The 21,979-nt window shown below is 39.1% G+C and overlaps 1 protein-coding gene across 2 annotated transcripts in view; it reads right to left on the reverse strand.

The window, feature by feature from the left end:
- The window catches only part of CDH13 (cadherin 13), a 446,793-nt gene that overhangs the window by 135,613 nt on the left and 289,201 nt on the right, over positions 1-21,979 (reverse strand). The gene's annotated exons all lie outside the window — the stretch shown is intronic.

Raw genomic sequence — 21,979 nt, forward strand, 5'->3', positions numbered from 1 at the left:
AAAGCTTTCTCCAGCCTCTATTTCCCTTGACACAGCCTGAGACTGTGTCCTCTGCTTGGAGAAAGAGACCAACCCCACCTGACCACAGCCACCTTTCAGGAGTTGTAAGGAGTGAGTAGTTGTTACTCAGCCAATAGTAGACTTATGTGCTCTAACACAAATTCCCTGTATCTCTGGGCTTTTAAGCCATCCATAGTAATTGCATTTCACAAAATGAATTACAGATGTATCTCTTCCACTTTCAATTCTGCAGGCAGAAAATCCACAGGTGGCTACAATGAAAACAACAATACTGAAATAACAGGTCTCTAATCGCATGGTGAAGTGTTGCAGTTCAAATTGTGTTGGATGTCGTTTCTGTCAATAAGAAATGTTGTAATTATTAAAGCCCTCATTGTTCCAATTTCAATTTGTACAAATTTATGAGCTTATTTTATGAACATCAATAAGCCCCCCCATCTCTATTGCCCCACTGTCCTTCCAGTGCTGAAGGTTTCTCTGCCAGGAAATTCCCTGAGCACACAGTTCTGCTGCAGAGTGCAATAAGGGAAATGCAATTCCCTGCACAGATTCCTAAATGCTGTGCAGATGAAAACCCTCACTTTGTTTCTTGATCAGAGATAATAGAGAGAGGACTGAGCTGCTGCCAGCTCTGTGCTTAGGAGGGGAGCACATCCTGCATCCCTGGATCAAGGATTTTCCTCTCATCAAGACAGGCAGCCCAGAGCAAAATTCTGTCAGGTTTTTATCAGTTTTGTACAGTGCACTGAGAAACAAAGAAAGGGCATAATGAGACACCTGGCCTGAACTGTGAGATGCTCACCCCTAGACCAAAATGATTTCTTCATCAGTTCATCTATAACTGTAAGTGTAAGCATTAGTTTGAAAAGCAATCTAACTAAATAATATATGCTCACAGCAAGATTAAATATTCCTGGTAATATTGAGCTGAAGACATAATGAGATTCTACCAAATAACAAAAAACTGTGATCAAATCAATAAATTCATTTTAATAGTGAATCAATGTTAAGTAACAGATTAGTGTGAGATATTATCAAACTATAAGGTAAGAAATCTAAGAAGGGATCCAGTCTTTGGCCTAAAAATCACAAGTGAAGCAATTTATCAGATTCCATGGTCTACACCACTTCCATTGAAGTAACTTTGCAGTGACACCATTATCTCCTGTGTGAATCAGTGTCAGAGGGAGCCAGAATTCTTGTTACAGGTTAATTCCCCTGTGGGAATTCACCCTTTCTTTTCCCCACAGATTGGGCAAGTATTGTTTTAAGCTATCATGGTCAACACATTTTAAATACAGCATTTAAATATATAAATTAAATATATAAATTTAATATATACAATATTAAATATATATATTATATATATCAAATATATGAATTAAATATATAAATTTAAATACATCATTTTCATTTCTTCATAGATCTGTAAGACCATAGGATCATTTTTCAGTATTCACAGAGATTTCTGTGGCAAAATGACTACAAGAGAGCAAAACCTGATGCAGACAGGGCCTAAGACATTCGATTGCAAGTTGCCTCCATAACAGAAATATGTATCATTCATGTACAGTGAGTTTGTTTATCTTCTGAAGGTCTTGGATTTAAAAAATCAAATAAAAATGAAATATTATGGCAAAAATAAAAACAAGCCCAGCCTCAGTTATAGACTTATATAACAACTGCCTGTTCACTGTTAAACAAACTCAACTGCCTTGTTTAGATACATTTCTCCTTTTCTTTTTTTCCCTTTTGTTGTAGTTCCCAGAGTACAGTGTTGCCTCTTCTTGTAGTGACCTTGAATATCAGCTCTCAAAGGTTTTATTTTATTGCTACTTCGGGCAGAGTTTCCCCCTTGAGAAAAATAGCAGAGACCTGACAGCATGTTGGTTTTATTCAGCAGTGATTAAAGGTCAGACAGCTCAAAAAGAAGCTTACCACTGGATACCATGCCATGTTTTCCAGTGTTACAAGATGATCCCAGCCCTGATATTTTCACCCACTTTGTGTGAGACTGATTGAGAAGAAAAGAGAGAAAAGAACTGCTTTCTTTTTTGAAGAATGAGATTCACCCAATGTGCTGTTTTTCAGAAATTTACCATATTTTTGAGATTTTTTTTTACATAAATGTTAGATAACATGTTTCACAAGGGTCTCTAAATCACAAGGTTTCAGTGAAATAAATAAGGACTAAGGCAAACCTTCAAGGGATCTTTAAGAGTGCCCAAGTTCATGTGAAATTAAATGGATTTCAGTACACAATGGTAAAGTGCAAAGGATGCACTTTAATATGCCCTGCTCAAGTACAGTAGAAAACATTTTGAATGAATACAAGGTTGCTGTTATTATAAATCTATTAGATGAGCTGATGCTCAGCAGAGATTTAGAAACTTATTACAGTATATATTCAAGTAAAAATCCCATTTATACAGTTGTCCTACTGAAATATTTCTGATGATAAAACAGTGGAAAGCACATGTAAATTTTAAGATCTGATGTAAATCCCCTAATCTCTCATTACCCTGGCATAGGACTGGCTTAACACAATGGCTGACTCTGATTTGCCAGCTGCAGTTCTTTAACCTTTCAACTCACTAGACATTATCTTGTTCCCTGCAATCATTCCTTTGGTGCATACAGATAAGAGTTCCAGCAAGTCAGATGAGCAGAATTTTACATCCATTTTGCATAGAGATGCCAGCTCCAGGAGGAAAGCTGGAGAGAATTAGATACATCTTTTCTTCTGTGCTTCTTCTCTCAAAAGTTTTGTGGCATTGATTCATGGATAGCATCAAAGTGGCGTTTAAATCCAATTTTAAAGTTATTCTATTCTCACAAGTTCTCATTATGCACATAAAATGTGGGGTTGTCTTTAGATGTTGTTATGTATTAGTAGAGGTTGTGTTTGGTTTTTGTTTGGGGATCAATACAGAGAACTTCACCCCCATGTGCTTCATATTTGTGGCTGATGCCTCAAAAATCACAAGAGCTTTAACCCAGCAGTTAAAACATTCACCTGGAACACTTTGGAAAAGCCTAATAGCTACATCTCCAGGGAAGAAATTCCCTATCCTAATTGAGGTGTCCACAGAGAGAACACAAATGACAAATTGGGACTGGACCACCAGAAAAAAATGTTTATATAGAGATCTTGAAAGTGTAGTGGCCCAAATGTGTGTTTTGAAAGGCTACACCACAGGCATCCAGTCCAAACGAGCTCCATTCAAGATGTACATTTCTTGAGTATTCCTCCCTCATCATAAACTTTTATTCTTCATAAAAGATTCATTTCCCCAAGCCCATAAACTGACTACATCTAATTCAGTGTCATTTTACAAATACTTCCATTCCTGGCATCAATCAAATGCAGCTGCCTTTCAAACCACAAAACAACAGCTTGCTACATTATCATGTTAAACAATATATATAAACTCATCAGGCTGGGGAAGGGATGTCTGCAAAATCAGCAAATTCTTCCTTGTGCCAATGACGCACAGAGACCCATGGAGGAAATTCTCCCAGGACTTGTGTCCTGGTGTGTCTCAATATTCAGGGTTTGTTTGTCAGCCTTTCTGGGCAGAACCACTCAGGATTCCCAGAATCACCCAGAATTCCCAGAACCACTCAGGATTCCCAGAATCACTCAGAACCTCCCATTGCACCTCCCAGAGTTCCTCCTTGCTCACACCCAGATCCCACTCCCAGGCCGTTGCTCCAGAGGCTGCAGCTATCAATGTGTTGGTTATTTCAAAATATTGGCAAAATCTCCTCTTAGGCACCAAGAAGTAAAATCTAACAGATGCATGGTTTTGGAGTGGTTGGAACAGAGGGTTTCTTGGGAAAATCTCTTTGGTATTTAGTTAATAATCTCTTATAACCTGTCTCACTCTTTTTTTTTCTTTCTTTTTTCTGCTAAGATACCAAGAGAACATTACTACTGAACTTTTATTTATTTATTTACTATATGCAGCTGCTGGGTTTAAAAGAAGAACTGGAGAGGAGTGGAATTGAGGCTTATCTCCAGCTGGGTGAAATGTGAACAAATGTCTCAAGCCTAAAGCCTTAAGAGAAGACTAAATTTGAAGACCAACAATAAAATATTAACCAGTTTAAGGACTGAAAAAATTTAAATTTATGAGAACTAGAGAGCTCAAAGACTTCACCATGGAATTTTCTCAGCTGATTTTCACTCTTTCTGTGGTTCTCCACTGTATATTCAGTACATTCAATGTTTTCTATATGTGGTACAGAAAGGGAAGGGCTTGTTCTCCTAATTAAATAACTGCACTGAAGAGTTGTGTTTCCACCTTCTCCACAAGTTGAGCTGTGTCTCTGTACATGATAACAATCAGTTGCACAATGTTACATTTTCCAGAAGTACAGCTATTTTAACCCAAGAAGGAGGACAAAGAGTAAAAAATGGGATGAAGAAGGAAGAAATCAAGAGGGTTACCTACATCTCTAGAGCCCAACTTTCAGAAACTGGAACAAAGCAGGAAGCCCTCCTGACAAGGTTCTCATCATAACTAATTACAAGTTTGATTATCGTTTTGTACTTTCAGACAAAAAGCCCCAGAGGAGCAAAACAAATATAAGAAGAAAGGTCTGTTATGGTTCCAATCAAGGGCATTTGAATTGCAATCATGTGTATCACTAAAAACTTCAAGGCCTTGCTCAATAAAGACAATTAGTAAGAATCATTGAGTTCAGGCTTTGAGTATATCTTATATTTGTACAGGGCAATAATTTCCTACCCTGTAGGGCTTCCTCACATTCTCTATTTAGATGTTTGGTGGGTTCTTTTAAACTCTAGATTAGATGGCATCACTGAGCAGCGCTCTGGGAATGCCACTGCACTGCAGCCAGCAGGATTGGAAGGGTCAGCTGGTGAACTGTCAGCTCTGGAATGAATAATAAACAAACTTCTCCCAGGACACAAAAGAAACTTCAGTAATATTAAGCAGAGATGAAGAACTGTCAAGAATTGTTACCATCTATAGAGAGCTAATGCAGTCAGAAGCATATAAATTGAGTAAGAAATAATGGGACATTCCCAGCTGAATGTTATGACAGAAGAGAGAAGATGTATGGGCAGGTCAACCTTTAGCAGCACTGGTATTTAACCTTTCTTCCCCAGGAACAGCACAGTTGTTTTGGCAGAATGAATTATTCACTCCTGGGATGTTTGGAACATGACTTACACACAGTCCTGTCCCCAGCCACACTGCAGCCACTGTCACATTGTGAAGAGCTCTCAGGTATTCTCTGCTCCAGGCCAGACATTGATCTATGGCATGTCAGTAAGGGAATTTGCATTAGCTGGAGTTATGTGACGTGGATCTTACTTTGGTGTGTTGTATTTTGTCTGCAGTGCTGTGGATATTTTCATCTTTGGGGTAAAATTGTGTGGTGAAAACATGGAAAATTGTTAGTCCCACCAAGGATTCCCAAATTGTGTTTTTTGTCTGTATGCATCAGGTTATAAGAGTCTGTGGTAGCATATTCATATTGAAATTTACCTCTATCTGTGCAGATAGAAGACATTGTGAAAAATGTAATTTATTCTTTCAGAACACCAGATCCCCTTCACAGATTTTGTGTTGTACAAAACTCATTATCCCCAAACAAGATAACATTTCAGACTCTGTGCATCTTCCCACACACAAAGGAAACAAAGATTAAAAAAATGCATGAAGACCTTTGTCTTATAGCCTACAGATAGCATGAAACAGGTATTTATTTGCATGAGGAGTAAAATCAATGAAATCTCATTTCCTATCTGGTACTGTCCAAAAGTTCATCCCCTGAATGGATAAGATGATGTCTTTTAGAAGGATCACAAAAACAGAGCTACAACAGCTCTGCCTTCCCCTCAACAGCTCCCCCAGTTCCACTCATCACTTCAGCAAACAATCCTTCCTTGCCCAGGCAAGGGAATCCTTCACTCTTGTTCATTTACAGTCTCTCCAGATAGACTGGGAATTGCAAGTTTAGTAAAAGAGGACTTAAGACAATGAAGATGCAGCTGAAAAAACCAATATTCTTCCTCCAGATATAAACAGGCTGCAGGTTTAAGCAAATCACCAAAGATTTTTTCTTAACCAGGATTCTCCCTAAGCAAAAATGTCACACTCTCATGTGTGTTTCCCTTTTGACCAGCCAAGTTTATTAAGAAAAGTCATGAATTACTTCTTGGATCATGACCATAAGCTATAAAACGTCCCACTGTTCTGATATTCTAAGTGCCAATTCATAACATAATCTTATATGTCAGATCCCATTATTCATAAAGCAGTATAACACATTCTCTGGAAGTAAATGGTTTAATGTAAATGATGATATGCACTGAGCATCTCACAGCAGGCAAACATGACAGAGCAGTGATTTATGAGTGCAGAACATCTATTCAACATGCAAAGAGCAAGATTCAGCCCCAGGCATGACAAACACAAAGGGCCTACGTTCTCTCTGGAGTTTGACTAGCACTAGAAATCAACCAGGAAAATCACAGCAAATAGAGACTAGATGAGACATTTAAACATCATGAAAATCAACCCTGTCAAAACAAGGCAGGAGCATTCTCAAAAAAGATACACAAGCTTCTTTGCTGAGAGGTCAGATGGAGAAATTTCCAGAGTGCCTGTGTAACTCATCACCACAGGTGCATTTGGCCAAATCTGCAGGAAGGCAGCCCAAATCCCAAGAGGAGTTGTGTCAATGCCAGCCGAGCTCCAGGCCACTGCTGCCCCAGGGGAGTGGGTGGTGCTGAGCTCTTCCCTCTGCTTTTACCAAACCAGCAGAGGTAAAAAGCTCAAAACTCAACACCCCTGCCCAAAGTGCCCTGCTCAGCCACTGAGTCCTTTGGTCTGAGCTGCCCGATGATGCCTCAGGTTTTGGCTTTTCTATTTTCCACATCCTGTGCTGCTTTAGTGTGTGGGTCTGGGTTCACATCAGGGGATGGTGAGCTCTGTGCACAGAGCAGGGAGACAAAACAATTCCTGCTCCAGCTGGGCACCAAGGACAAATGATCCAAATCTCAGCCCCAAGAGCACAAACACCGTGGGCTGGAGAGAGAAAAACAAGCAGGGTGGGACTGCCTGGGCTAAAGCTGGAATGGGACAATGAACTGCAAGATGCAAATGGAGCAGAACTGATCAAAGTGAGAGACCCCAGGAGCGCTCGTGCATTTTGGGACCATTTTGGTTCATCTTGGGCTCATTTTGGGACCATTTTGGTTCATCTTGGGTTCATCTTGGGGCCATTTTGGTTCATCTTGGGTTCATTTTGGGACCATTTTGGTTCATCTTGGGTTCATTTTGGGACCATTTTGGTTCATCTTGGGATCATCCTGGGACCATTTTGGTTCATCTTGGGTTCATTTTGGGACCATTTTGGGTCATCTTGGGTGCAGCCCTGGCTGGGCTCTTGTGCTGTCCAAGGTGGATCCATTGAGGAGATCCTTTTACTAAATCCCTGCTTTATTCTTTAGCTCCATCTAGTCTCTGTTCCAGGTCAGCCTTCACCAGGCATCAGTGACAGCTGAAGGTTTTTGTCAGAGATGCTCTCAGCTCACATGATGCACCGTGCTGTTTTCCCAGGTCCCATGTAAAATTGGAATTGCCTGCAATCATTCAAATTTGATTTCAGGCATATGCAAGCTGTTTAAATGCAGATGCAAACTTTATAGTCAAGGGTAAGCAGCGAGCTTACTAAAAATATATATTCTGCACTTATTTATGTTTCATAATCCAAATGTTTTCTTTTAGCTTGTCTTTACCTTTTCCTTAATAGTTTTCCATTTTTTACCCTTTCCTCTTTTTCTGGGGGGTAGAGTTCTGGCCAGTCAATGCAAATTGTTAATAGACAGCAATTTTTAAAGTCATACATATAAATATAACCTGATGCAATTTTCATATCCAGAAATACCCATGAGAAATTATCTCTTCAATGTTGTAGAAAGCTTCCCTTAAACTTCATGACAAAAAACAAATCAGGAAAAATTAGATTAATCATTTAAGTTTTTCCCCAAAAAAAGAAGCTAATATCCAGTTTCTCCCAAGCTCTAAGCAGGGCAGCATTCTTAATCAATATAAATGTAGAAAAGAAAATAGAGGTTTCAGAGACTTCACTTAGGTCAGTAAAAAAAGATTGACAATTATTTGCATTCTGAACTTCTGGGAGGGAACTGACCATCTTTCACTTCAAAGCCACTTTCACCTTGTTTCCCTCCCAGCCAGTCAAGCAGGATTAGAAATCTGAGTATTTACAGGAATGGCATCAGAACCAGGAACAGATCCTTCTCTTAGCCCTTATGAAACAAAACACTGCTGGTCACTGGGAACCCAGCTCACATCCATCAAGCCAGGAACGACTCTCAATTTGGAGACCAAACTGCACTTCCCAGTTCTCAAACAGCCCAGGTATAACTTATCCCACAACCCTTTCACAGCAGCAGTGTCCTTTGGGAAGGAACCTTGGGGCACTGGTAGGGAGGGAGCAGCAGTGTGTTTTAAATCAGGAGTATATTAAAATCTAACAATGCTTGATAATGAAAATGAGAAAAATATTTTTTCTTTCATTCCAACAACAAATTATTCCAAATTGGGGAAAAAACTCAAAACAGTGTGATGTATGGACACTAAGTGCCTACTTTTTAAAAAACACTAAAAATTACAGTCAGTGAGAACTGGATAATAAGAAGCCCAGGCTGCACTCTGTGTGAATATTCTGCATTAAGACTTGCTCCAGAGCAACAACAGAATGGAGATATTATTCTAAGAAGGGAACACTTTCACAGATTTCAGTAATCTTTTGATCAGGGCCACACTCAGAGATGGAAGATCTCATTCCATAAATTACCTACTTTTGTAAAGGAATTGACTGACTTTTACAAAAATAAGAAAGGCAGCAATTAAACTCCCTTGTCTCAGTGGGCTTTAATCAAAGCCACGTCATTACTTCACAGAAATCATTTTGCACTATTCTTCTATGTCCAAGTAAGGTACCCTGGCATCCTTCCTGATTAAAAAGCAATAATATTACATTTTAAAAAGGTCTATTAGTGCAAGGTCAATCTTCCCCATTTGGATACACTTTTTGAGACACTGGGCCAGAATTTCTGTTGATCTAATTCAGCCCAGCACTACTAAAGCAAAGATTTATCTTAGGTGGGGCTGTGGAACACAGGATTGACCTTGAAGGTCTGTATTAGGTATACACAGTATTGAATTGCCTCTATTCCCTTTTTATCTCCCTAATTTCTCACTTCAATATATGTGAAATGAAAGAGAAAACAAAAGGATGATCTGTGATTTTTTTTTTTGCCTCTTCTACATTGGAGCCTTTCCCTTCTTGCTACCAGCAATTTACACAAGTATCCAATTTTTCATATTGGTGCAGGATTATGAATACACAGCACCACAGACTTCAGCAATTACTGCACCGGGGAAGTTCTCATTGTTACTCTTTGCCTGTTAACTAATATGAACTGGTGTGCTTTAATCTCAAATTACAAAGTGGAAATCAGAGTGAAACACCCAGCCCTGTTCCCCTTGAGTCTGCCACTGGGGCTCTCAGCACCTACATCAATCCAAAATTAACCCAGATGAGCTGAGGGTGCTTCAATATTACAAAAGCAGTGCTAATGAAAGGAGAATCAGATGTCCTAATGAGGAGCAAATCATCTCACAAGGCTTCTCTCTTCCTCTGCAGGAACAGAGCACACACTTAATTCTGATGTATTATTTCATCTTTGTATTGATTTCATCACCAAGTCCCAGCCATTTGATCTATTAAACATCTGAGGGTTTTTATCTGAGGGATAAGTATTTCCATCATAATACAGGATCTTTTTAGGTGAGTTTTGTTTTTCTTCACCCCCTTCTGCAGCTGAACTCCTGGATAAATTATTTGGTTGGGCTCGTAGTGTCTGCTCTGGTGAACTTATTTAAATTCACCCTGCCTGAGCAATATTTCATAATGGACTTCACTGCTGGACCAAATAAATAAACTGGGCAACTACTCCCTGTTCCTAATTCTGAGAATTGCATTACGTCCATTGCACTTTTCTGGATAAATCATATCACAGATGCAGTAATTCCCATTAAAACTACAAACAGAAGTGGAAGATTTGATTTTAAGGTCTCAAAGTAAGTGTGGAACAAATCCTTAGTGAGGATCAGAAGGCATGTCTTGGAAAGATATCCTTAAAAAGGATTCATTCTTCCCCCATGCATCCTCCTGAACCCATTCAACAGCTTCCCACTGTAAATGAGCCCACAGGAGGAAGGATAAACACCTTCAGCTATTCTGGAAACCTTCACTTCAAATTGGCCAGCCTTTAAATCAAGTCCACACAGCTCATTCCCTAAGAGCAATGACAGAAAATGGAATTGTTTTCTGCCTTTTCCTCCATCTTGAGATTAAAGTATCTGCACATAGAAATCTTTGCAGTCCTTCTTCAAATGATCTTTTTGGTTAAATTATATTTTAAAGCCACTGATAGCTGAATTTAATAAATGATTCAGATGCTGCAAGAGTGTGCTCTGTGATTTTCAAACAGGCCTTTGAAACTATCTTGTATAAATCACAGGTTTCAAAACTGTCCATATTTGTAACAAGAATACAATTTGGGGTGTGTGATATATATTTTCAGTAGGGATCCTGATATTCTTTCCTGAATTAAGTCATTGATTAAATCACTTAGTTCAGCAAGTGTGATGACTTTCACTCAGTTACAACCATTTCAGGCTCAGATATCCAGTCTTTTTTATAGTCACTAAAGAGGGACTGGCAATTTTGGATGCTGTTCATCCCATTCTAACATAAAAATTTAGGAAAGATGAGATAAAGCACCTTTGGAAGTGATTCATTCTGGGTGAAATCTGACTCTGAGAGGGCACTTAAAAGATGTGGTACACTCCCATTAATTCTGCACATTACTAAGGTGTGGAAAGCAGGGTTAGAACAAAATGTTTCTCCTGTACTTTTGCTCTGACACCCACCACAGACTCCAGAACCCTTTCTCTCCCATCTCACAACTGCTTAGGGCTGAAGGGATCTTTGTTCTGCACAACTTTACAGCCTCAACTCCTGTAAAGTGGAGCCCTGCAAGGATTAAAAGCAGCCCAAGACATCCCTGGTTTTATTCCCTTAGAATTGATGCATCTTGTTGAGAAGGGACCTTAAGCAACAAATCAAGTTATTTTAACTCTGTGTGTAATTGATTTAGTACTGAAAGGGCTACATTATGTCCCTGCAAAGAAAATATGAGCATGGAAAAGCTTCTGTATGTCATAAACCATCTAAATATTGACTATGAGACTCCTTAATGTAAAATTAATAATTAAGCACAGAACAGGTCATGATATATCACTGCCAGCAATTGGGTACTTAGAGATCATAAAGATTTGTGGAGCTGTGTGCAAATTTGGGGTCATTAAGTCACAGGCTTGCTCATGTACATTTGTACTTTATAAATGCACATATTCCTTCTCGGGCAAAAAGAAAACAAGCATCAGTCAGTGGCAAATCATCCTAAGAAAGGAGACCCAGAGAGAGATTTGCAATTTTCAATTTTCTAGTTTTCCACTGGGTGCTTTTCCACAACCCTCATCCCGATCACACTTAAAATTCAAGTTTTCAGCTCAAGGCTTCAATGAAATCTCATCTCTTGGGGAGAAGGTTGCTCTGGCCCCTGTGAGGGTCCATCCCAGCCATCCCCTTTCCCTCCTTTTTGGAGGAAATTGGAAGGCAAAAGGAGCAGACACAGGTGCTCCTGCCTTGGGTTCCCTGCTGACATTTGCCCTCAAAATTTCCAGTGTTGAAAATGTCAATACCAAAATACCACAAAGTTCAAAGGCAATCTGTAAACACCATTTGTCAAACACAGTCACAGAGTTTCCCTTCAGCCTCAGTTCTTTTGTAATTTTGAGTGGGGCCCTGACTCAACGTATGGAAGAATGAAAATTCCAAATGATATCAACCTTCAGAGTACAAATCCCTGAGAGCTTGAGTGGATTTCTTCCATGCAAAACTTCAGTTAAATAATCAAGTGAGAAATATTTGACTGCAAACTCCTGTGATTTATTTGTTTGTTTTCCCAGTAACTTATATGAAATCCTACTTTCTAGGGATGTGAGCTGTAAATCTCCCCAGCAATCAACAAGGTCAGGAATTGAGTCAGAGTTTTTGTCTCTGAGGTGTCTGCTCATATCCATCCCTGCCCTTGCCACACACTTCTTAATTAGATCATCAATAAATTATGGTATTTATATAAACCAAGGGTTGAGGATCACAGAATTCCCACCACATAAATTCCTTGACTTTTGGCAAGAGCAGTGACTTCCAAACCCCATCCCAATCTTAATACCTACTGAAGAAAAAAAAAAGAAATATCCAAGCGAACAAACTTATCAATTTTGATATCTTTACCTCATAATTTTGGTAAATGTATATACATATTATTATATTTATTATAATATAATTATGAAAAATATATATTTTAATATAATAGAAATAATTATTATATATAGAAAACAATTATTATATATCTTAGAATTATCTTATGTCTGTTTATCCAAAGTAAAACCCCTATGACAGCTATAAATGGGCCACAATGATTTGTGTCAATGGATTATGTGTCAAACTGGGAAAATTGTACCTTAAATCACAGATCCATGACAGATCTGGAAAGCCTAAGAGGAAAAAGGCATTCCAGTGGCAGGTACCAATGTCAAGTGAAGTTATTCTGTATTTTTAGAGCAATACCAGGAAGATCCATTAAATAACTGCAAACTCCTTTTGTTCTGAGAGCTTGCTTTGCTTTTTATCCCAACGTGCTGCTTTAAAGAGAGAAGAGTTTGTGATTTCAGTCACTTCCACTCCACCTAAGAAGTGACCCAGGGATAGAAATCTCAGCATATTTCTCCCAAGATTCTCTCACATTTTACTTTTTGTGCTTAAACAGCCAGATCTGACAATGATCTCTTTGCACTGAATCTATCTGTTGACACAGAACAACTACAAATTAAACCAAATGGGTAATTTGCTAAAGCAAATAAAAAAGGCACATTTTTACAGGTTTCCCATTCACACAGAATACCAGTATAGCTCAAAAATGTAAAGAAACAATCCAGCTGTGTTTATCCATGCAAGCATTGACTTCTAGAACTACAAAGCTGGTGGCAAGTTGGTTATGTTGTTAAAAGCACAGAAATACAGGTGCCAAAAAGCTGTGAAAAAAACTGAGGTAGGGGTAGGATGTTCTTAAAGAAATTAATCTTAAAGATGTCAGGAATGTGATTTTTTTTCTCTATATATTCTCTGAATTTCCCTGGTTAGTAACTTTTTATATGCATTAAAATATACATATAAACCCCAAAGAGAATATATTTAATAATGCATATTAAGACTTTATAGAGAAGCATTTATCTCTCTCTCTATCTAATACCAGGGATATCTTTTGTCCTTGAAGTGCTCATGGATTAGGACTAAGTTTTACTGAAAACTTCTAGACACATTCAGATCTAAAAATCTATGAAAAATCTCTAATGCTCCATATAATTTTTGATATTATAATTTTTAATATTAAAATAAAATATTTTCATTATTAAAATTATTAAAATAATTTATTTCTTTTTTAACTAATAAAACACTTGTGCCTTCTAAGCCTGCCATTCTCTCAGCTCCCTGTACCATGAAACACTGTGATCTCCTAATCAGTATTTAATTTATTTGTCACAGCTGACAAATATGTGACAAATATAGATATATATATTTATATAATGTATATAAAATGTGATGTTTTGCATGCAATATAACACAAATCTGTTGCTAGCTAAATAACTCAGCTGCATTATCCTACAGGAATAGTTTCACTCTGGTGCCTGGAAAGCAGCCTGGGCCAAAATTCCCTCCCTTGGCTGGGAACCTGCTGGGTGCTGGGGCAGGAAATGAGAGTTTTGCAAGAAGCACTCTTCCCACCTGGCTTCTGTACTAAAGAAAATGGGAAGGGCTGCCATTCTCTGCTTAGATTTTGTCCATAAATCATTCTTTTGCAGAACTAGGAGGTCGTAGAAGCTGCAACAAAGCAGCATTGAAGTTTCTGTTCCAATTTAGCAATTTCAGCAGCTAATTGAGGGGATCATTCAGCAGCATCCCACTTGCAGAAGGACCTGGTTATGCTAATTTCTGAGGGGTTTTAGCACATTTACACACAGGAAATAAATGGATGAATGTTCTGTGCTGTGTCACTTGTGGAATCTCCTGCATGTGCCACTGGAGCTCCACACACAGACATTTCCTGCTGCTTCCAAACAAAAACATTCCCATGCTCAGGAAAATGTGATATCCTGAGTAATGCAATGTAATTGTATGGGCTGCTACAGTTGGCTTCCAAAAATCTTTTTAAATAAAGCTTTGCTTGCTGATCTGCCAAGGTCTGGGCAGTGGATGAAAATGCCTGTGAGACATCATGAGGGTGTTGCTCCACCAGGATTTGAGTGCAAATGTTGCAAAGTGGCCCCAGTGTCCAGGAATTGGAAAGAAATTAACACAAAAAACAGTTAAGAACATTTCTCATTCTCTATTTTTGTGCCTGTTCCTAAAGCAGTGAGATCTATGTACAAATCCACAAATTGCATTATAAATTACCCATGCTACAGATGTTTATAAGCCATAATTAAAATCAACCCAATGCCCCTCAATTAAACATTTATGACAGATTTATTCAAAAACTAGTTAACCATTTACAAGGCACTTACATGGAAACAGAGGATAAATGATGAGTTTCAATTTTCTGGGCAAACTTCATAAAGCATTTTCATTTTATTTTCTGTTCTGGTTACTGCATGTGGAGACTGTGCAATACTGGAAATAATTTCTGTCAAGTTTGGAGGGGATGACAAGCTGGGATGACTCTGAATAATAGCTCAGGAGCATTACAGGCTTATAAAAGCAAATTAATGCTTTAAGAGCTGGCAGCGCATTCTTAAAGCTGAAATCTATTGAAATGTACTGCTCTGAAGCAAAGAGAAATATTTTAATATATGTATAATTATGAGTACCTGTGTATTTTTCTTTGATCTAATTTTATTTTATTCATGCAATGGAGTTAATTTCTATATTATATACACATATACTTGGTATAACAGACACAAATGTATAGATGCAGAAAATATTAATAAATACATAGATTTAAATGAAGTTATTTTAAATGTATTTCAGTGCAAATGTGTTTTGAATTTGGTGTCTTTTCATTGACACATTCACCTGGTGAATTTTCCACATTGATTTGGCTTGACTCAAATCATTCTGGAAGAGCCCCTTATGGAATAAGAATCTCAGCATCATCTCTTAGCTGCCAATGTCCTTCCAGAAACCTGAACTCTTACCTGATCAGTAATTAAATCTATAAATGCTTTTAAAAGTAATTAATGGAGACATAATATTCATATTGTTAATGTTTGATGCTGCATGCATCAAAAGTATTTAATGTTAATAAAAAGGTACACGTGTTGGCAAGTACACCACAACTATTACAGAGGAGGGAAAAAACATCATTTCTGCTCCTGCTCAGTTTCTTAAAAATCCCTGGGAACTGAGATGTGACCCTACAATAAATACATCTGTTACTCAAAGAGGTATTTCTGCAGCTCTAATGTACAAAAGTGCTTGTATTGATTCCTTCCCAGGCTTATTCAATTAGAACATTTGAAAAATATACAAATTGTGAGGCAAACAGCTGTAAATATTTACAGAATGTAAGCTATTGATTTTCATGTTCAGAAAGCATCGTAAGCAAAATTTTCATTTAATGTTTCAGTTCTCAAATACAGTAACAGAGAAGTAAGTACAGAAAACTAACCAGCACTGGAATTTAGAGACAAAATAATCTGATTTCCCCAATTTGTTTCATGTAGGCAAACATACAAAACCTAAACAATAGGAAATGTAAAGATTCCTCTCCCTCTGTAAGAAAACAGCTTCATTTGCATAATCTCCTACAAGTCTAATTTTCCTTTATGATATTTTGGAATGTTTTCCTGATCAGTGAATTCCCCAAGGCTGTATAAAAAGTTCTCCACTCAGTAATGAAACACTTTTTTAAATCACAAAATGAGGATTTGCAGTACAAATATCGCTGGCATCCTGCCGCAAGACAAAACTATTTAATTCCTTCCTTTAAACAGAATCCATATAATCAGGAACAGATTTATGCCTCTGGAATACAGCAAAGGAGAGCTTCCCTGAGAGGGGGATACTCATGTTTATGACGAACCACCTTAAAATGTTATTTAGAGCAGCTGAAGCTGTGGCTCCTTGGAGGGACAGGCAGGAAGAATTGGAATGGGAATTAAAAAAAAACAAAACAAACCAAGGTGTGGGCAGCCAATTAGTTCCAACCTGAGCAGCAGTGAGGGTGTGCAGCACATTCTTAGAAATTCCTGCTACCCAAATCCCAGAAAATCCTGCCCTAATTCACAGAATCACCGGGTTGGAAGAGACCTTCAAGATCATCGAGTCCAACCCAGCCCCAACACCTCAACTCAACCCTGGCACCCAGTGCCACATCCAGGCTTTGTTAAACACACCCTGGGATGGTGATTCCACCACCTCCCCGGGCAGAACATTCCAGAACTTTATCACCCTTTCCATAAAAAACTTTTTCCTAATTCCCAACTTATATGTCCCTTAATGTAGCTCGAGACTGCGTCCTCTCACTCTGTCAGCTGCTGCCTGGAGAAAGAAAAAATTGTCCTGCTTCCCAAATCTCAGAAATTTCTGCCCTAATTGTCCCATTTTCCAAACCCCAGAAACTCTTGCCCTAATTGTCCTGCTTCCCAAATCCCAGAAACTCCTGCCCTAATTGTCCCATTTCCCAAACCCCAGAAACTCCTTCCCTAACTGCCCTGCTTCCCAAATCCCAGAAACTCCTGCCCTGATTGTTCTGCTTCCCAAAACTCCTTCCCACCTGGCTCCTGCCCAAAGCTGTGAGGTCCAGGTTTGGGATTTTCCCAAAGGCACAGCATCCCTCTTGCTGCCAGGAGACCCCTCCAGACATCCCCTTGATCCTTCCCTCCCCCACAGGCTGGCAGGGGAGCGGAAAGGGGCTGTTTGGAGAACCTGGGGTTGGGGTGAAGTGAGTGACCCCATATCCATCAAGAATCCTTGGGATGGCAGCAACACAGGAAAAGATTCGGGCAAAAAAATCCACTGAGGTTCAGTGCTCCCCCAGCTGCAGCATCACCCCAAAAAAGAGCAGGGCTGAAGGGAGCAAGGAGAGCTCTCCTGCTCATGGCCAAGCCCTCCTCTGCTACAGGCAGGGGTGCCACAGAGATGTGCCCCAGATGGGTGAAATTAAATGGAAATATGGTCAGGGGAGCTTAGACAGTTTAGGAAAATTATCCGTGGTGATTCTGAAAGGCAAAATGATTTATTTTTGCATATTTTTCAGAGGTTGTTTTCTCACATGGAAAAGGAGCAAATGCAAAGGCTCGTGGTGGTGAGACCAAGGGCCATGCAGGGTCACAGCTTTATGAGCCACCACACTCTGGTGTTCTGCACAGCTGGTTAGTGGCGCCTTATTGTACTGCTGGACAGCTGCCTAAAATGAAAAATGATTATTTTGCTGTTTACAGCTCATGCAGAGAGGGTAGGCTGAGGTTTCAGAAGGAAACACAGACATCAAAATAAATCAGCACAGGACCAACATAAAATGAAATTGTCATCATCTTCCCTGCCCTTGAATGCACTGAAGGGATATTGCTTCAGCAGGTTTCAACCTTCTTCAAATATTAAGTAACCATGGAAATTTAAGGTCCTAAATTTAAATCCACATTAGTGAGAAAACTGGTTCCCAGGTACTGCCCACAGGAATATTTCCAGGGTAGTGATACTTCTCCTGCAGTGTACAAGTCTTTCTCTGAATGGAGACTGACTTAACAGACATCTTGACATGGGATCAAGTTCCTTCAAAGATGGGCTAGATTTTATTACACATTTTATTATACAGACATTCCTATTAATGCAGAAGAATTGTTAAATAAATGTTACTACTACTGACAGCAGTGATACTAACATGATGGGCAGATCATTATTTATTTAGTTTCCACATCTCCAATTTGTTCCATTTATTTCATAACTACACAAGCTTGAAAGACTTCTTAAAATGAATCACAGAAATGGGAGCATCAGAACACCAATTAGATCAAGGCTCCATCATTATTCCTTTACTTTCTTGCTCTCTACAAGTTACGTAACATGTAGGAACATTAATGTTCCCTTTTAAAGGCAATTCCAACAACCTTTTTTTTCTAACATTGAGTCAAGATTTTCCTTCCAACTCTCTCCAGAATGCAGAAGTGACCATTAATACATTTACAAATGCATTTATAAATAGCCTGAAACTGGCTAGAAATGTGGCAGTCCCCTAGCACACAACAAATTGTGATTCATTCTCAGCTTCCACTTGAAACCAGGAGCAATGTTTCTTTTTCTCTGTACTGGTATTTTTTTTTTCAGATCAGTGATTTTCAGCTGCATTTTAATTACAAAACTGTAACACAATCTATTCTTCTTCTGTACACATAACACAAAATGCTCCAAGAAGCGTGTATAAGAAATGAGGCTTGTTCTGAAATATCAACAGAAAGGGCTGATTCAGCTTTCCTTTCAAAACCAGGAGGAATGGACTCGATTCTCAGCTCTATCAAAGTTACAGTAAAGGCCTTTCAGGAATGAGCAAGGAGATGCAGATGCAATGTCTGCCTTTCCCCAGTCTAAGGGATGAGCAAAGCCTGTCCAAAGGAGCCTCCCCACATCCAGATTTCCCCTCATGGCTCTTGTGGTGTTCCACACCTTCCCTTGCCTGCTGGTGCCACTAAACCCTCCCTTGCTCTGGCAGTGACAGTGGTGGCAATTCCAGAGAGCTTTGGGCTCTTCAGTTCACTGGACAGCTCTGAACACAAGACCAGGTAACCTCTGAACCCTAAGAGGCCTCTGTGCTATGTGCAAGAACTGAAATTCCCATTGAATTCCAAAGAGAACAAACCAATTTTCCCTGCAGAAACCCAGCACTGGTTCTAACTGACTGAAAAATAAAACTTGGAGAAAAGAGAAAAGCTTTTGGGCACAACATCTCTTCAAGGGCACCTTTCAAAAGGGCTTGGTGCTCCAAAGGGAGTATCCTCCAATTCTGTTGTACAAGTAAACAAAATCATTTTTCAGAAGTTATTCACAGTCTCAGGCCATCGCAATCACAAGTGTGTACAAGTGAGGTTTATACCAAAACCTTTAACCAGAGATGTCCTGCCCTTCAGCTGTAACCAGGCACGAAACATCCTCTGTGTTCCACCATTCCTGGGGTGGGATCTCAGCAGGAAAATCATTCCTGAATGCTTCTGCTTCACGTTGGATAATTGCATGTTTGTGCCACAGGGCAGATGGGCCTGGCAGCCCAAACCCAGACAGAGGAGGGAGTTTGAGCACGAGGCTCTCCCTGCCCAGCTCCTGATCCAAGCAATTCTCTCTCCACAAGAGTCCTCCAGCCACTCAATGCTGGGAGAGGAGCAGCTTCTGCTCTGCCAGCAGCAGCTTCTGCCAAATTTTGGGCTTCCTTTCCCTCTCACAGTGAAGCTTTGGGGATGTACAAGAGATGTCCCTGCACAGAACTCTCTGGTTTTTCTCTGGGCATCACCACTGATGTTAAAGTTCGATGTCAATCTATAAAAGGTGCTGAGAGAAATATTTGTCTGGCTGCTTCTCTTGGTATTCTGCCAGTTTAGATGTTTTAGGAGAATTTAACTGCATCTGCATGGAGGTTGTACAGAGCATAGGGCAGAAACAAATATTTTACAAATTTCAGCCTTTTTTTGTTTGTCAGTTTAAAAAGAGGATCTGTACTGGGTGTTTGAGAGAGCAAATCTACATAATGCCCCATGTGAGAGATTTTTGAAGATGAAAATTGACTCCTGCTCCTGTTATGTTTCTTTCTTCGTCCTTGGCAAACCTGCCTGTATAATAAAACACAGAGTTTGGCTGAGGCTGATTAACTAGCTTGTTTCCAGTAAAATTACTTTCCCTTGAGAGGAACATTAAGATTCCTTTAATGCAATCTTCAGCCATTACCATTGATTATGGCTTCATTAAATATGAAAATGAGGATTTACTCTTTGCAGCAGATATCGTTTTCTGTGAACGTGAGTAAAGACTTTCCTCTGTGCTCCGCTCAGAGTGAAGCGTGAACAAATATTTTATTTATGTACAGTTTTGAAGGAAGACATTGCCTGTGGCAAGAACACAGCTCGCTGGAAAAGACTTTGCCAACAGGATGAAAGTCTGGGGCACAAATCACTCCAGCCTGGGCAGCCTCTGAGGCACCAGGAAGTTAAATGCAATAAACATTCATTAGTGAGATAAGCTGATGAATCACAGCAATCTTATTTGTGAATGAATCCATACATTTATTAAAAGGCCAGTTGAAGACACAAAGATATTTCAAGTGTAAAGCCAACTTGTTAATAGGAATGGATCTCTGGCAGGTACAACGGCTTCATCAAAAATATACATAAAATAGCCATGATTTAAGGGAAAACAGCAGAGAAATTCCATATTCATGTGCCAATACCACTTGAGCAGCACTAAAGATTTTTTTTCAATTATCTTTCTTGTTAAGTACTTTTTTGTAAATGTCTAACTTAATTCTGTCTTTGGAAGAAAGAGAGAAAAAAAGCAACCTTAAAGAATCTCCTAGTACTGAGAGCACATCAGAGATTTCTCTAATTAGTACACTGTTCTGTGATCAATATTCAGTCCAGAAGCTTTGAAAAGTTAAATTCTGGGTAAAAAACAACTTTTCTGCCTTGCTCTCTGGGTTACCCAGCACCAAATGGACAGGTCTTGTCCTCCCCTGGTGCAATGAGATATTTTGAAGATCACATTCAGATTCTACCTCTACACATTTTGCACACCCTGTAAGTGGACAAATTCACCAAACACTTGCTGTAAAGGATATCCCCAGTTTCCCCATTTATCAAGGAGATTTTTACAAGGGCTGATCTATAACCTCAGGGATCAATTTAGACAAAAGTGCATCAGATCAATAAAGTAAGGAAGAAAAAGCAAAGCGAGCAAGGAGCTAGAGAGGAATGGAAAGGTTTTACTTTTAAGAGGCTCTGTGTACACACCCTTACAAACAAGAGCTGTTCTCATGACTGATAATCTCACTCTCGGCTTCCCTCTAAACCTGTAAAAAGTGCATTTTTAGTTCTCATTTTCACATCAAAGTGCCAGACTTTGGTTTCTCTCTTAGGGCCAAACACATTTCTATTGGTAGGAATTCAGCTGCTCTCAGCAGCTCTGTGTGAGGAAATACAATAAAATGGGTTAGGAAATGTGCCTCCCTCTCAGAAAAATAACCCCTTGCATGATACAACACTGATATAATTAATATTCACCAGTTCCTGGTGAGGGAGGTGTATTCACCCCAGAAAAATTGTAAATGAAAGTTATGCCTCGCTTTAAATGTCACAAACTTTGTCCTGGGTTTTCTCTAGAATTTATTACCACAGCTTGAGAGAGAATTTCACTTTACTCTCATGCAAAATGTTAATATTTCACCTCCAGTACCTTATGGGATAAAGAAACTGTACAAGCTTGAAATCTGCAGCAAGAAGTCAGTTTGTAAGAAAACTTGAGAGCTATAATTTTAATACCATGTAATAAAATGTCCTTGAAATAAAGTGAAATCATTCTGTCAAAGAGAATACAGCTTGTCAATCAACAGCATCTTTTTGAAAACAGACTAAAATAAACATAGAAAAAGGAGAGTCCCATCGAGAGGACTCTCTGCAATTAAAATGTTACAATGGCATCTTTTAAATTCCACTAAAGTCAGAGAAAAGGGGACCCTGGAAATCCCTAAATGCCATTATCAGCAGGGAAAATGTAGTAACACATT

Source organism: Geospiza fortis, unplaced genomic scaffold (assembly GCF_000277835.1).
Source record: "Geospiza fortis unplaced genomic scaffold, GeoFor_1.0 scaffold1081, whole genome shotgun sequence".
Taxonomy (NCBI): domain Eukaryota; kingdom Metazoa; phylum Chordata; class Aves; order Passeriformes; family Thraupidae; genus Geospiza; species Geospiza fortis.